Raw genomic sequence first — 13,932 nt, forward strand, 5'->3', positions numbered from 1 at the left:
CCCCTTCCCCTTTGCTGTGGAGTAGGCAGGGAGTCACCTGCAAAGCTGGGGAGAAGGTGGTGGACGTGGGGCGATAGCAGAGCTGTACAACTATCCTCCCACGAGACGAGGCAGACAAGCTAAACTTAGCCAGGGGTTGTATTTCATCCTCTGCGGTGACATGCTGCACAAGGCAGTCGTCCTTCCAAGAGAGCCCCAGGGGTGCAGGGCTGCGGTGGGAGTGGGCTGAGGGCCAGTGCCCTGCCACAGGACTCTTCCGATGCCTTCTGGGCAGCCCCAGGGAGCAGCTGAGTTTGGAGGTGCTGTCATGACTGTGTCAGAAGAGGGAAGCCCCATCTCAGCTGAGGGATGTGGTGGAGGCTTCCTCATGGGATGCCTTTCTCCCTCAGCACCTGTTGGCAGAACGGTTAAGCTCCCCGTTCCCCTTGGGATCATGTGGGCTCTTGCCTGAGAGAAGTGAGTTTGGGTGAGGAGCTGAAAAGAGCGCAGTTACCCTGGCTGAGGCCTGTGGGATGCCAGGGTGCTCTCCCACCCTGAGGTTATGCTCTCTACAACCTGTAGCTGCCAAGAAAGCTGCTGGAGCCAGAGGCCCACCTTGGGACCCGGTAACATCTCAGGCAGTAATACCTCAGGGGCCAGATGGGAGGGGTTTTTTTCCAGACCTTAGCCAAGGCTTCCTCTGGTTGGGGAGCCCTCACAGCATACAGGGGAAGCACACAGGTCAGCCCTGACAGCTCCAGTGCTCAGCTGCGTGAGGAGTTCATTCCTATGGGATCAAGAGGAAACACGATGTCTCCAGTCATGGCTTTCTTTTTAGGACAGTTTCTCTGTGTCCTAAAAATGCCATCCCACCTTGTGTGTTCCTTCCCTCTTTTGCTTACTCACCACACTTCCTCTGCCTACACATACATGCACATACAGAGTCCGTCAGTAGGTAGGAAAGGAGATGTACTACAACCTCACCTAGTTCAGCACTGCACAAAATAAATCCAGGAACAGTGGACATACAGGCCAAACTCACTTATCAAACTCAATCACACTTATCAAACCTCTCACACACCCACTCCCACTGCCCTTGTGGCAGGTCCTGTGCCCCTGGAAGGACTGGCGGCCCATTTCTCCTCAGATTGTGTTCAAGAGGGTGATACTGGCTGCTGCTGGAGACAAGCCTGGGCTAGAGAACCTTAGATCTGACCCAGTGTGGCCGTTCGTACTCAGATTAAAATAAAGAGTCCCTGTTTCAGGGTTGTGGTGGAAAAAAAATCTACCAGACATCTGGCCCAGCCAGCACAGGAGAGTTTCCTACCATATGTTTCCACTACCTTTGGCCCAAAGAGCTGGGGGAGTAGGAGACACAGGACCGAACACAGCTTGAAGGCTACTGTGCTGAGCGAGGAAGAGAGCCATGACCGCTTTCTGGCTCTTGCTCACCTCCTCCTTGAATCCCTTCCTAGTGCAGGCTGCCTGCAAGCGCAGTGGGGCACTGGGGGGATGATTTGCATGTTTGCTTGCCGGTTGCTAGCTGGAAGCCATGCACCGGGGTTGGGAATTATTATCCTAGAACAAACCAGTGATGCTATTTGTGACCCATGGCAGCGAAAACCCGAAACATGAAGTTAGGGCTGACACTCCCTTTTTAACTTGAGCCACTGTGCTTTTCATCATGATGCCAGGAGTTGTCAGCTTTAACTCTGGCTTTTTTTGGCTTGTGTCACAACCTAATAAGTTATAGGCCAGCTTCTCCTGTCGATGTTTTTGCTGCACAGAAGGCTTCACATTTTGTAAGCTTTTACAGCACAGCTGTGCTCAGAGATAAAACAGAATGTGTATACAGTACAGTATGCATTCAACTGATGCACTAGATTCTTCCCACCATATGTATGGAGTGGTGTGCATTTCACTCTGATACCTCACTGCCAAAACTGCCAGAAGCAAATAAACAAATGGCGGAAGAGAGACACCATATGACGCAGTGCCAGGCACATGACCTAGACTTTCAGAAAGAGACCCTGGCTGCTTTTAAAGGATTATAGTGGTCCAATTTTTTAAACCTCGCCTTCCACCGTGTGAAATGTTCTGCCAGTGTACGCTGTGAAGTGTGCCACTTGTTAAAAAACACTGCTAAGCGGCTGATGTTGCAGCTCCTCGTGCTCAATACTAATTTCCCCTTTCTTCGGTGCCAGTGATTCCCCATCAGGTTTCTAAACTGAGAAAGAGGAACAATGGAGATGCATGAAGTAGTCTAATTCTGGAAGGAATGCTACTGTAAAAAGACAGAACACATGTAATTAGGATAATGAGATTAATAATATTAGGAACAATTTAACAATTAATATATAAACAATGCAAGTGAGACAAATGGTTGTTCCATCTCATTCCCCACAAAAAAAGTCACTAAGTTACATTTCACAGCATCGACAATGAAGATGCCTGTAATAAACTGACATGAACGTTAATTACATGGTTAGATGTAATTAATTTAAATTGTAATTCTATTCCTGGAACTCACACTCTGAGTATGAAAAGAGGATTCCTTAGCTTCTTTTCTCTTTGACCAGCCTGTTGCTAAAGAAAATACAATAATGGCCACCGCCACAGTGCTCCTCCTGCTAGTTGTACTGGGAAACACAGGCAGATTTTCCTGTCTATTGGCCTCAGTCTTATGTCAGGCTGAAGGTCTGTCACTAGCCCAGTGGTTTTCTTGCTATCTCTGGCCTTTGCCTAAGCTTAGCTTTACTAGTGATTGCATGAAGGGCAAGCAGGCTCTTTCTTCACTTTAGAGAAGCTTTAGGCACAGGCTGAAAAAGTGGACCAAGTACAGCAGAGGTCAAGACTGTTACTGCACTTTGCAAAGCTGGTACCCAATGCAAAATGGTCTGGATGCAAGCGAGAACTGGGTCTTGGATTTTGATGGAATCAGATATGAAATAGAAAATTATGTTGTTTTTCAGATAGCAGCAATATTCAGTAGAGTAAGAATGTGCTTAAAGTGTTTATTTAGAGCTGGTTCTTTGCTTGATGCTTTTTTACTTCTGTGTAGTGGTAGTAATAAGAGCATCAGTTTCCTCCAAGCCTTGCTGCCTCCTACTGTAATATACACTGTGACCAAGATAGAGACCTCTACATCTCGGTCAAACAATGGGGAATTTGTGGAACTGTGCACAGTGGCTGGAAGGCCAAAGGCCACATTTCTACATGTTTCTCCAGACTCTGCTTAGACAGAGACGTCACTTCGATTCTGCCCTAAAATGAGATAGATAAGTCTCTGCAGTGGCAACAGAAGAGGCAAGCACTCGATTTACAGCCTGGGAGTGGAGGAACACCAGTACTTCGCTCTCTGAATATTGGAAAGCCCACCTGGCTGCTTCAAGCCCAGCCCTTGAATGGAGAAACCAGGAGCACTCACTGTGCAGGGGGTGCAATTTTGACAGCTGCCAGCTCTATACCTGTGGTACCCACTTTGCAGAGGAATGTCCTAGCTCCATCCCTTTTATTCCCTGTGGAAACAGTAGCTCCATCTTTGAGGAAAATGGGACAGACCTATGGCAGCAGACCTATTGCATAGGCCACCAGCTGGACTTCAGTGGGCCCAGCAACACAATGGGTATACATTTGAGGTGACACCAAATAGGCCATTGGACAGTGAGGAAACAGTAAAGGCCAGAGCTGTAAACAAGGTTATTGGCTAAGTATTTCCTAAAGGTGTTGGGCAAGTAGGATTTATATAGGGGACCAGCACAAGAGAGGCTGGAATAAACCCATGGAAGCTTTAAATATTGGATAGTGACACACTGAAATGGTAGGGATGGCATGGCCATACTCATGCATACATATGAGGAGACAGTAGTGCTAGCTGGGAGTGTGCAGGAGTCTGGTGCAGCCTCAAGGGATGCTTTTCAAGACAGGAGCTGTGGGTCAGAAGTAGGAAAGAGCAAATTAAGATTACAAGGGAGGTGGCAAAACACTCAAGCCTCTGCCATGTGGTAAGGGGCCAGGCAGGTCAGGTTAGGGGCAGGAGTGGCAAACAATCCATTTGAGTCAATGCAGAAGACAAAATGGTGGTGAATGTGTTTCTGCACACTCCTTTTTCTAGTGGAAGCATCCCCATTTTTAAGCCTGTCTTTAAGAGTTAGAGTACTATTACTTTTTTGTTTGTTTGTTTCTGTAGTGATAATGCACAGAGACGAAAACAAAGGTGTAGTCTGAGAAACCCTGGGGCCTGAAGTAAACTGCTGGGAATAGTTAGAAGTGGATTCCATCAGGCTCAGAAACCTGGCCAAGGATCCACCCGCAACTGCTTCCCATGGAAGATGGTAGTGAAGGACACTGGGAAGACAGAGGTGTTTTTCAGTACATTTCATCTTATTGTGACAGAAAGGAAAAAACTCAGAAGGGGTCTTTTCAAATCCCATAGCAAGTTGGGAAGATAAATTATAGTTAGTTGCCTCCCGTTGCCTGAAAAGATCTGTGTGCTCTGAACTTTCTTACGAGTTTGACCAGACAGTTTCCTGGTTTTAGACATGATATATATTACTGGAACTCCTCCAGGTAACAGAGGGTTGCAGTGGGCAGTGGAAAACACAGGCACACAACTGTGATTTAGAAATAACTTTCCGTCAGTGTTGGGAGCAAGCTCAGAGGTGTTTGAGTTGTGTCCTGTTAGTCAGTGAGAGCATGGCATCCCCCATGGTCATGACTTCTTTAAAGAAGAGTGGAAATCCTGGAAAAGGAGAGCTATCTCATTTGGATTATATCAGCCTATTACTCTGCAAAATGTCTTTGAAAGTAAAACTTTGAATAAAAGCCTCAAAAAAAGGTGGTGGGAGAGGAGGGAGAAGTACTGTACCTGGTATTAGACCCAAAGGCTATGGCGATATTGTGACCTCAGTCCCTGACCTCCAGCTGGGCTGTCGGGAATTATAACGAATGCTCCTCACCAGCAGCCAGATTTTGCTTTTGTCCTGCTTATAACTGCTGCTATCCCACCTTTTATTGCTGCCATTTATCATCAGTAGAAAGACTGGGAGATGATATTAAGGTAGCGGAAGATGTCGTTTGTATCAAAGCTTCCCGTCCTTTCTTTTCACCCTCTTCTCACCCATTCTTCTGCATATGCTCCATTCCTATTGGGTTTTGGCCCCTCTCCAGACCAGTCATCCCTTTACCCAGCTCATAAATGATTGCTTTAATAATATTACGACCCCTCCATTTTCACATGTGAATGGCCCAAGCGGCATGTCACTCGTAACCAAAGCAGGGAGAGATTTCTATTTTCACCCTTGAAAAGGCCACAGAAAATACAGAGAATAGTATCCTGCCTGTCTTGTAGTGACCCCATACAAGCATTTATTGCTGCGGAGTAGCTTGCAGACACAACCCATTTGAGGAGAAGCTTTACCAACCAGACCTGGCCATTGTTTTTCCTTCTCCTCATTTATTCAAAGTGCAGAACTGTTTATATACCACGAAGACGGGAATTAAAGAAAGAGTATGTGTAGAATTTACCAGCTGTTTAAGTCTTATTGTTACCTTCTGTATCGATCAAATCCATTGCCTCTTAATTGGATATTGACTGTTGTGAGGCAAATAAGGCAAGCTGTCAGAGAGGGGAGGGATGGGGCACGAGGTTTATCTTAATGGTATGTTGATCATGACTAGTCTATAAAAGCCAGTGGGAGAGGAGTTCATTAAACCAGTCTGCAATTGCTTTAAAAAAATATGCTCTGAGTCAAGATGATTAATCATATATGTGACACTGCAATCAGAAAAACCGCATTGTTGCTCTGGTATTTACAACTCCGAAGCTTGAAATAAGCAGATGCATTGAAACAAATTCATTAGGGACAATGATTTGTTTGGTCTGTGAGCCTTAGCTAACCATAACCAACATTTGGGGATTTTTTTTTCCTTTTTTTTTTTTCCCCCCTTGGTGTTGTGTTTTGTTTTTCTGCCTCCCTGATTCTCTGGCAGGCTGATTGGAAATGTGTACTTGCCCTGCACAGGAGTCTCTCATCTGTGCTGGGGAACCCTTGTAGAAATGGCAGCAATGAGAAGGGATACTTGAGCTACCTGACGGTGAACCACACAGAATACTTCGGAAAACGCTTTTATCTCATAAATTATAGCAAGCAAGGAATGCGAAGAGAGAGGGAAAGCTTATCAGCTATGCTGGTGTGAGCTACCCATTACAAAAATGGAATCTGCTGGGAAGTCCGTAGTATATTTTCATTTTTTTCCTAGCCATATTTTAGGCTATGTATTGAGTATGTTGCAATAACTGTCAAGCATGGTCCATTAGTGTCTCTGGATCAGGTCTGTTGTGAATCAGAAGGAAGATTAGTAGGATAGGCTCACTTTTATGAAGGCCCCATGCAGCTGTGACTTGTCGAGGAAACATTCAAAGGGGCAATAAACAAAGTTTATTTCAAATTATCTCAATGTTATGTGTTTGTTATCATATTTATTCTTTGACAATTCAGAACTGGTTGTTAAAAATTTATGATATGGGTAAAGGTTTGTGCAGTTTGAAAAATTAGCTTTTGAGGCAGCCACCTGAACACTTCTCATATATCACCATGCTGTGAACTGTCAGGGAAAGGGTAGCGCAGTCCTGCGGAAGCTGGTAAAGCTGCAGAAACTGCTTGGTTATTAGCCAAAGAGAAAGAAAAAAGGTGCATAAGTCTGGAATACAATGGGAAAATTAGGTTTAATGGGGAGTTTTCATTTGAGGGCATAAAGCAGTTCCCTGCTCGATCAACTGGATTGAGGCTGGACCACCTTCGCTTGCTTGTGGGCCTGAGTCGTTTAATGTCTTCATCCTGCTGCTCCTCTTCCTATAAAAATTAGAAGAGTGGTCCAGGGCAGTAGACACCACTATTTTTGCTTCAGTTGCTCTTTCTGGATGTATTGTGAAACTGAAGGCAATCATTAATTTTTCCTAAGTATTTTATGACTGTGGTAGAAGGAGCTATAAATGTACCGCATTGCAAGCTGTATAAAAAGAAATTCCTGATTTTGCCTGGAAGGATGAGAAGTCCAGCAGGAAATCAGGCTTCTCCTATAAAGTATATGAAACAAAACTGGGGGAAGGGGAGGAAGAGGTGTATAGAATCCAGAACACTGAATTATTCTTTTTTTTTTTTTTGTGTAAGTTTTGTGACTTTTAAATGCAATAGTATGAAAGTTACGACTTTAGCAGGCACTAGGGTAATGCTGTTATTAGTATTTCATTTTGATTCACTTATAATATTTCTTACATTATAATAGAGTTTGCAGCTTGCATTTTTAAATATCAACTGTGAATAATTTTATACCATGAAATTCTGAGTGAAAAATTTAGTACTTAAAGCTGGACCATTCGGAGCCATAGCCTGTGAAAGACCAGGATTATTCAAAAAAAGAAAAGATCCATAAATAACCGTTTATCAGATTTTCAGGCATATTTGTTTGGATTTTTTAGTGTGCTTCACAGAATCACAGAATCATCTAGGTTGGAAAAGACCTTGAAGATCATCTAGTCCAACCATTAACCTAACACTGACCGTTCTCAACTGCACCATATCCCTAAGCGCTAAGCGCTTCAGTTATGCAAGAAAATGAACGTGACATTCCTCAGTTGCTTTGATGAGGATAATTTCAGAAACACTGCCCTATCATTCCACAGATTGGCACCTTCTCTTTCTTTGCCGTAACGCATTTTTTTTCTGGAGCAGCTTTTCTCAGCAAAACTACCTGTTTCCCAGGAGTTTTTACACCTGTTCAGAAAGGGACAGTGAGGGGGTGAGGGTTGGGTTTGGTTAGAATAGCAGGTTCGACCTGGTGACTATTTATTTTTGAAGTCAGGTAATATTTCTTCTGTCAGCACAATGGAGAAGATTGCAGAATATTCTGAATGATGCATTTTCTCCAATTTTAATCACACTGGCCAGATCTCTGGTTCCTGAAGGCATTTCCACAACAAACCTTCTCCTAAACATGTGTACTGAAAATGCTTTTCTAATCCAGTCTGCCATTAGTGGTGTTGTGTTCAGATTATGTATTTGCTTCTGACAGTTGTAGAAATGAAATAGCAACTAAAATGTGAACACAGGTTAGAGTTTGGGTCTAGATTCATCATTGTCTATAATGGACATATGACAGTAAAGCATAAGCAGTTTTTATCAAGAGATACACTAACTACAGGGTCCCTTGTCTTGCTGAGAATGCCTGCAGGGAATTGAACCTCAGGCTCTACTTAGCAGTATCTTTGCAGGGACATCTTTGTTCCTTCTCAGTGACCATATAACTTCACTCTGTGAAAGGGACTCCACAGCTGTGGAGTCAGTACTGTAATATATAGGACCCAGGAGCAGCTGAGTGCCAGGGAGAGATTTCAAGAAAAGCTGTGGATAGATCCCAGGCAACAGAATGGCACAAACCTGTCTCTAGCAGTAAGCTCTCTGCTCAGGACCTGGGAAGAGCCACACACACAGTCCCAAGTTTTTGCTTGTCGCACCGATATTGTTCCAGTAGTTTCTATCCACTGCTGACTTCTTCCAGTGTAGGCAAGATCTCAATTCCTAACTTGAATAATGGGTGCGGATGTGCATGTGTGTGTTTGTACGTGTGTTCGTCTGTGCATTGGGGTGGTGTATGGGGGAGAGGAGAGGAGGCAGCAAAAGAAGTCAGCAAACGCATTTCTGGTTTTCCTCTGCATACTTAATAAAGAAGTTTTAAGAGGGCATATTCCCAGTTTCTTTTTAACTTTGTAGATCACCTCCAGTAGACAGATTGTCTCGTAGACCACTTCCCCTCCCCTTGGCGATCAAATAACATTCCTGTGGTGACTATAGCAGTTGCTTACATGGAAAAATAACATTAGGAAAGTATTTAATGTATTTTTAGCTGTCTTTAAATGCATTTTAGCAGCTGGAAACAAGGGGAGTTAGTAGCACGTGACCTGCAAGCTCTCCGTAGACCACCACCAAGTGTGCAGAGAGCCACTGCTGGCAGAGAGACCCCAGGCTGGGAAACATTGGGTAGGGTGGTCACCTCTAACCTGGGGTGGTCACAGGAGGTCAGGCAAAAGGGATAACCTCAATTTTAGTGGGATGTAAATGCTAGTGGTACAATAAACAACCAATGTGATTTTAGGTCCTTTATTTTCACTGATCTGACTTTTGGGAGATTTTATGAAACATTGTTTTGACATGTTTCAAAATACCTGGGACTTTTTCAGAAAGCTTGAGAAGATTTTAAACGCTTGGAGTGACAAAATATTACAACTGTAGAGATTAGTGAATAGAGTGCAGCTGAGAGAGGCAACAAGCTAATAAATACCGCTCATTCCATCACTCTGCAAATGAGGAAAATCCTGAAATCCTTGTGAAGGAGCAAACCTCTTGTCAAACATTAGTGGGAGCTTTCCCTAAGGGAAGAACCTTCCCCAAGCCAAGGGCTCACTCACTGTATAACTGCATGGTTGCTGAACCAGGGTTGTCCTCTCCGGACTGTTGTCTCTGGCCCTGCTCTGCTCCCAGCGTGGAGCTACAACCTGGCACCCTGACGTCGGGCTCCCCCACTGCCCCAGCCCACAGCAAGTACGTTCATATTTCTGGGAAGAATATACTCAACAGATGGAAGTTTAGTACTATTTTTACTGTTGCTGGTACAGTGAATGTAGAGAGCATGATAATTGATTATATGGGACAACAGAAATGCACAGGAACTAGAATTTCAAGGATTAGGGTCTCCCCGAGGATTTCCTTCGAGTTTCAGTGAAGGGAGAGGTAACCTTTGTGGTGGAAACGGAAACACAGCTTTCAGTTCCCATCTGCGGCCAGCCTCCAGAGACAATAGTATTAAGGGTGATGTGAACTTCCTCTGTTCATCGCCACGGGACAGGAGCCTCGATGCAGTTATCTGCACTTCTATAGCAACGCTGTTCAACTTCTAGAAGCTTTTTTTTTGTCCTGAGAGAGATGTTCAGCTAAAGCCTGTGTTTAACATGTCTGGGGGTAACGGTCCCATGTTTCATCTGTTTTAAAGGACATTTGTGGAAATTAGGTGGCAATTTAATCCTGAGTAAGCAGGCTAATATTCTGTCACTCTGTATTACTCAAGTGGCCGTCACTCCTAGAAAATAGATGTTAGGTGTTTTCAGTTAAGTGGCGTTAAACTTTTGTGGACCAAGCAGTAGGATTTCATTGCAAATACTTTGTCCCATTTTAGTGGAAGCTTTGCATTAACAAGTTCCATCTTAATAAATTATTCTGTTCAGCCTGCCTTGTAACTTATACTATCATAAGATCCTGCCCTTAGTATTAAAATGTAAACACAGATTTCCTCTCCCAAGGCATAAAAAGACTTACATTGAAGCTAAGAAATCCCCTGGATCAAGATAATTTTTCTCTCAGAATAAGGTGAAACAAATATCCATGCACTTTGGAGAGGAGGAGATTCTGCTGTAGATTTTTCTTCCTTCGTCTTGTTAAAAAAGGGAATCTTGACTTAATATATAGTCTGTTTCCAAACTATTGGCATCTTTCACAAATATAGGCTGGCTGGCTTATGATCAGATAGCACAGTTTGTGTAGCCAAAGATAGTTGTCATCATGCACTTATTAATGAGTACACATATCTCTGAACATCAAATGCTGTGCTATTTTCAGAGAGGTCCTTTCAGATCCTGTTTTCTGTTCCTTTTTCTAAATTTTTTTTTTCCTTACCCTCCTGACATTTTCCTTAAAAGCTCAATGGCAGAAAGCAGAGGGGAAAGGGACTTGGGAAGGGAGATGTTCTCATCTGTCCAGCTTTCCCACATCAGGAGCTACTCTGTGCATGTCATTCCTGACAGATGTTTGCCTAATCTGCTCTTAAAAGACTCCAGTGATGGGGCTTTGACAGTCTCCTTAGGCAATCTGCTCCAGCACTTTGCTGTAGCTATCATTAAGAAGGGTTTCCTGATATCTAACCTGCAATTAAAGGCCACGATTTCCCACGCAACCCATCATCAGACTGACCTTACAGCCAAGCCAAGACAGCCCCACCAAGTCGACTGCATTTTCCTCACTAGATCTTCTTTGCCAACACTGCTCCTTGGGTACCGTGCTCTCTTCTGCCAGGAGGAGCCGGGGTGGTGTGAGTGCCACTGGTTTTGTTGAGTGTCCAGCCCAGTGTCCCATGGGCTGGCAATGGGCAGGTTTCCCTCTCAGATCCCATGCAGCTGACGGGAAGGCGGCTGCCTGCCAGTACAGGCTATTGAATTAGGAGATTCAGTAAATCCCAGGAGAGGCACTGCCACAGTGAAGTTGCAGCAGTTTTGCACTGATAAAACTGGCAGAGCTCACCATGGTCCCAGGCCTCAGAACAGGAGCTGAAGCCTTTTTTGTCCTGGAACAAAATGTGCTGTGAGAGCAGTTGTACCATATATTGCGTATATGCAATCAATCGCATCTAGCATTTTGGACATACATTTTTTGATGAGAGCATTTCTATAACGATTTTGGCAGTTTCAAAGCATTTTAAAAAATCAGAGATCATGGGTTTGGCTTGGGCTTTTTTCAGTTGCTTCCTTTTAAACAAGAGCAGGCAAAATACATCCCATGGCAGCCAGGCCTGATGGAGAAGCTGTAGATGCCAGCCTGCTGTCTTTGAGGTCGAGATGCTGGGAAGTTGAGACAGTTGCTTACTGGTGTGCAGCAGCGATGGAGAGTGAGTCAGTGTAGATACAGGCACAGCACAATATTACCATGGCGAGATAAACGCTGAGCCACTTCTTTAATACGCTTAGAACAGTGCTGAACATTGTACGAGTGTTTCCTTCTGCAAATTATTTACAACTGGAAGATGGTAGTAATGAATTAATGTAAAGCAACTGGAGAATTAGCTGTGACTGCTGAGAATAGGTATGTTTTACAATGGAAACCAGCTAGCTAAACTAGGTATACTTTTGCTGACCTAGTAAATTATAGAAGTATGTAACTAGACTGGTTTTGAGACAAGGAAATTTTGGTGACATCCTAAGTTAAATAAAATAAGGTTTGCATCAGTAGGAGGGGGGGCACGTTGCCATCAACAGGAGTGAATAACCTTTGTCTAACTGGCAGTTTTGGTAAGCAGGTCAAGGTCGGTGGTGTTTGTCTCTATTTTTTGACACACGCACTACAAACACCCTGATATCCATTTCATTTTACAAGGTGTGTGCGTGCACCAAGATAATGCTCCAGAGGGTCACTGGCAGGTTACAATGTGCCAGCCGTCACGTGCACAATGTCTAGAATAGTGCCAAGATACAATTTCAGAGGTCTGGGGGCACTGATAGCATTCAGAGCCCTACGTAACACCTGTGCCCCGTGCAACATCTCGCTAGCTCTGTGTCACTGAGCATCCCGTTGGCACCTGTGATCCTGAGCTGACAGGTCCGTTTCTATTTGTGCAAGGCATTTTTAAGGCATTCATCCCCCAGTTGTCTTCTAGATGACCTGGAAGAGCTTCAGTGAGCTGCGCATATTCCTTCATGGAGGAGAGGAAAAAACAAAGTTTGTTTTCAAAATGAGAATTGGGGTTTTTTTTATACAAAACTCAGTCAAATTTGAACTTTGTATTCTACATAGCATGGAAGGTACATTTATTGTGTGAGAGAGGTTTCAGTTTCAAACTAATAATTAAGAAGAATACATTTAAACCTTTGTCAACATATAAGTGATTTCAGGTGCTCAGGAGTGATCTGCCTCTTCCTTGTGGTTTGAAGGAAAAATTTTAAACATTTTCCACCCTGCAGCTATTGAGGGCAGTGAAAGAAAATACTTATAAGCTGCTAGGAAACATACAGAATAAACTTGTTTCCCACTTCCCGCTTCTTGTAATAATCATCAATTTAGGTGTTACTTGAAACATACTTTTGGACAAACTTAGCACTTTTAAAAAGGATTGGGCAGAGTTTGTTCACGCCCCACAGCTGACAAGCGAAGGCCCAAGTTAAAGCCCACTGGAGTCAAGGGACTTTTGATGAGGTTCAACCCCTTCATGTTTTCCTAAAAATCCCTGCTGCTGTTAACCCACGGCTCCCCTTTCCCACCCCGTCTCCCCGGGGAGAGGCAGAAGCCTATTTGAAGGCAAACAAGCCGTAGAGCCTACAAGGTGTAAATATCTTTCATAAATGCCAACACTGAAAAAGCCTGGGCGCCGGGAGTGTGACACACGACGACAGGCAGTTCACGCCATGCGAGGGGGGAACAATATGCCAGCGCTGCCGCAGCCGTCGAGATGTGCGTGCATTGCACCGGGCATCCCTGGACCCCCCCGCCCTGGAGAAGGGTACACGGGGCAGCTGGAGGGACGGGGAGGGGGACTACCTGCTCCTCACCCCATCGCCTCCGCCTGCTCCCCTCGCCCCCTCCTTCGGTCGCCCCCCTCTGCCCTCCTCCTCTCCCCGGCTTCTTTGGGCAGGGGCTGATTTAAATAGGTTGGCAGGGAGCCAGGAGCTCATCATTTTAATGCAGTGTAAAATGGAATGTGCATAATTATATGCAAGCCATATGTGAGGGAGACAGCTCAGCTGTGAATTTCGGGAGGCTGCGAGAGGGAGAGAACGAACAGTCAGGGATCAGATGAGATGGAGCGGAACGGAGTGCAAGTGTCACTCAAATGAACAGTGTAATGAGTGTATTGCTGACACTCCTCCTTTCACCTGCTTCTCCCTTTTGCTTTAACTTGAAAGCAGAAAACGCTGTAGATGAGAAGGGAAAAATACTATATGCAAGCAGGATTGCTAATGGGCTCTGGTAATGTCTCCATTTAAACTTCAGCTTTCTTAATTAACAGCATAGTTCCAAATAACCGGTAACTTTTAATGCATCTTTGTCATTAAATATTTTGACCGCATTTGACTGAAGGATCATTGTTCTCACTAGATGATTGCTCCTTTCAAAGCTTCACTTAAACATGGAGGGG

General features: G+C 44.4%; 1 protein-coding gene across 5 annotated transcripts in view; it reads left to right on the top strand.

Annotated features, from left to right (window-relative positions):
- Positions 1-13,932, top strand: part of SOBP (sine oculis binding protein homolog) — a 119,472-nt gene that overhangs the window by 50,894 nt on the left and 54,646 nt on the right. The gene's annotated exons all lie outside the window — the stretch shown is intronic.

The sequence above is a fragment of the Strix uralensis genome, chromosome 3, assembly GCF_047716275.1.
Source record: "Strix uralensis isolate ZFMK-TIS-50842 chromosome 3, bStrUra1, whole genome shotgun sequence".
Lineage (NCBI taxonomy): Eukaryota > Metazoa > Chordata > Aves > Strigiformes > Strigidae > Strix > Strix uralensis.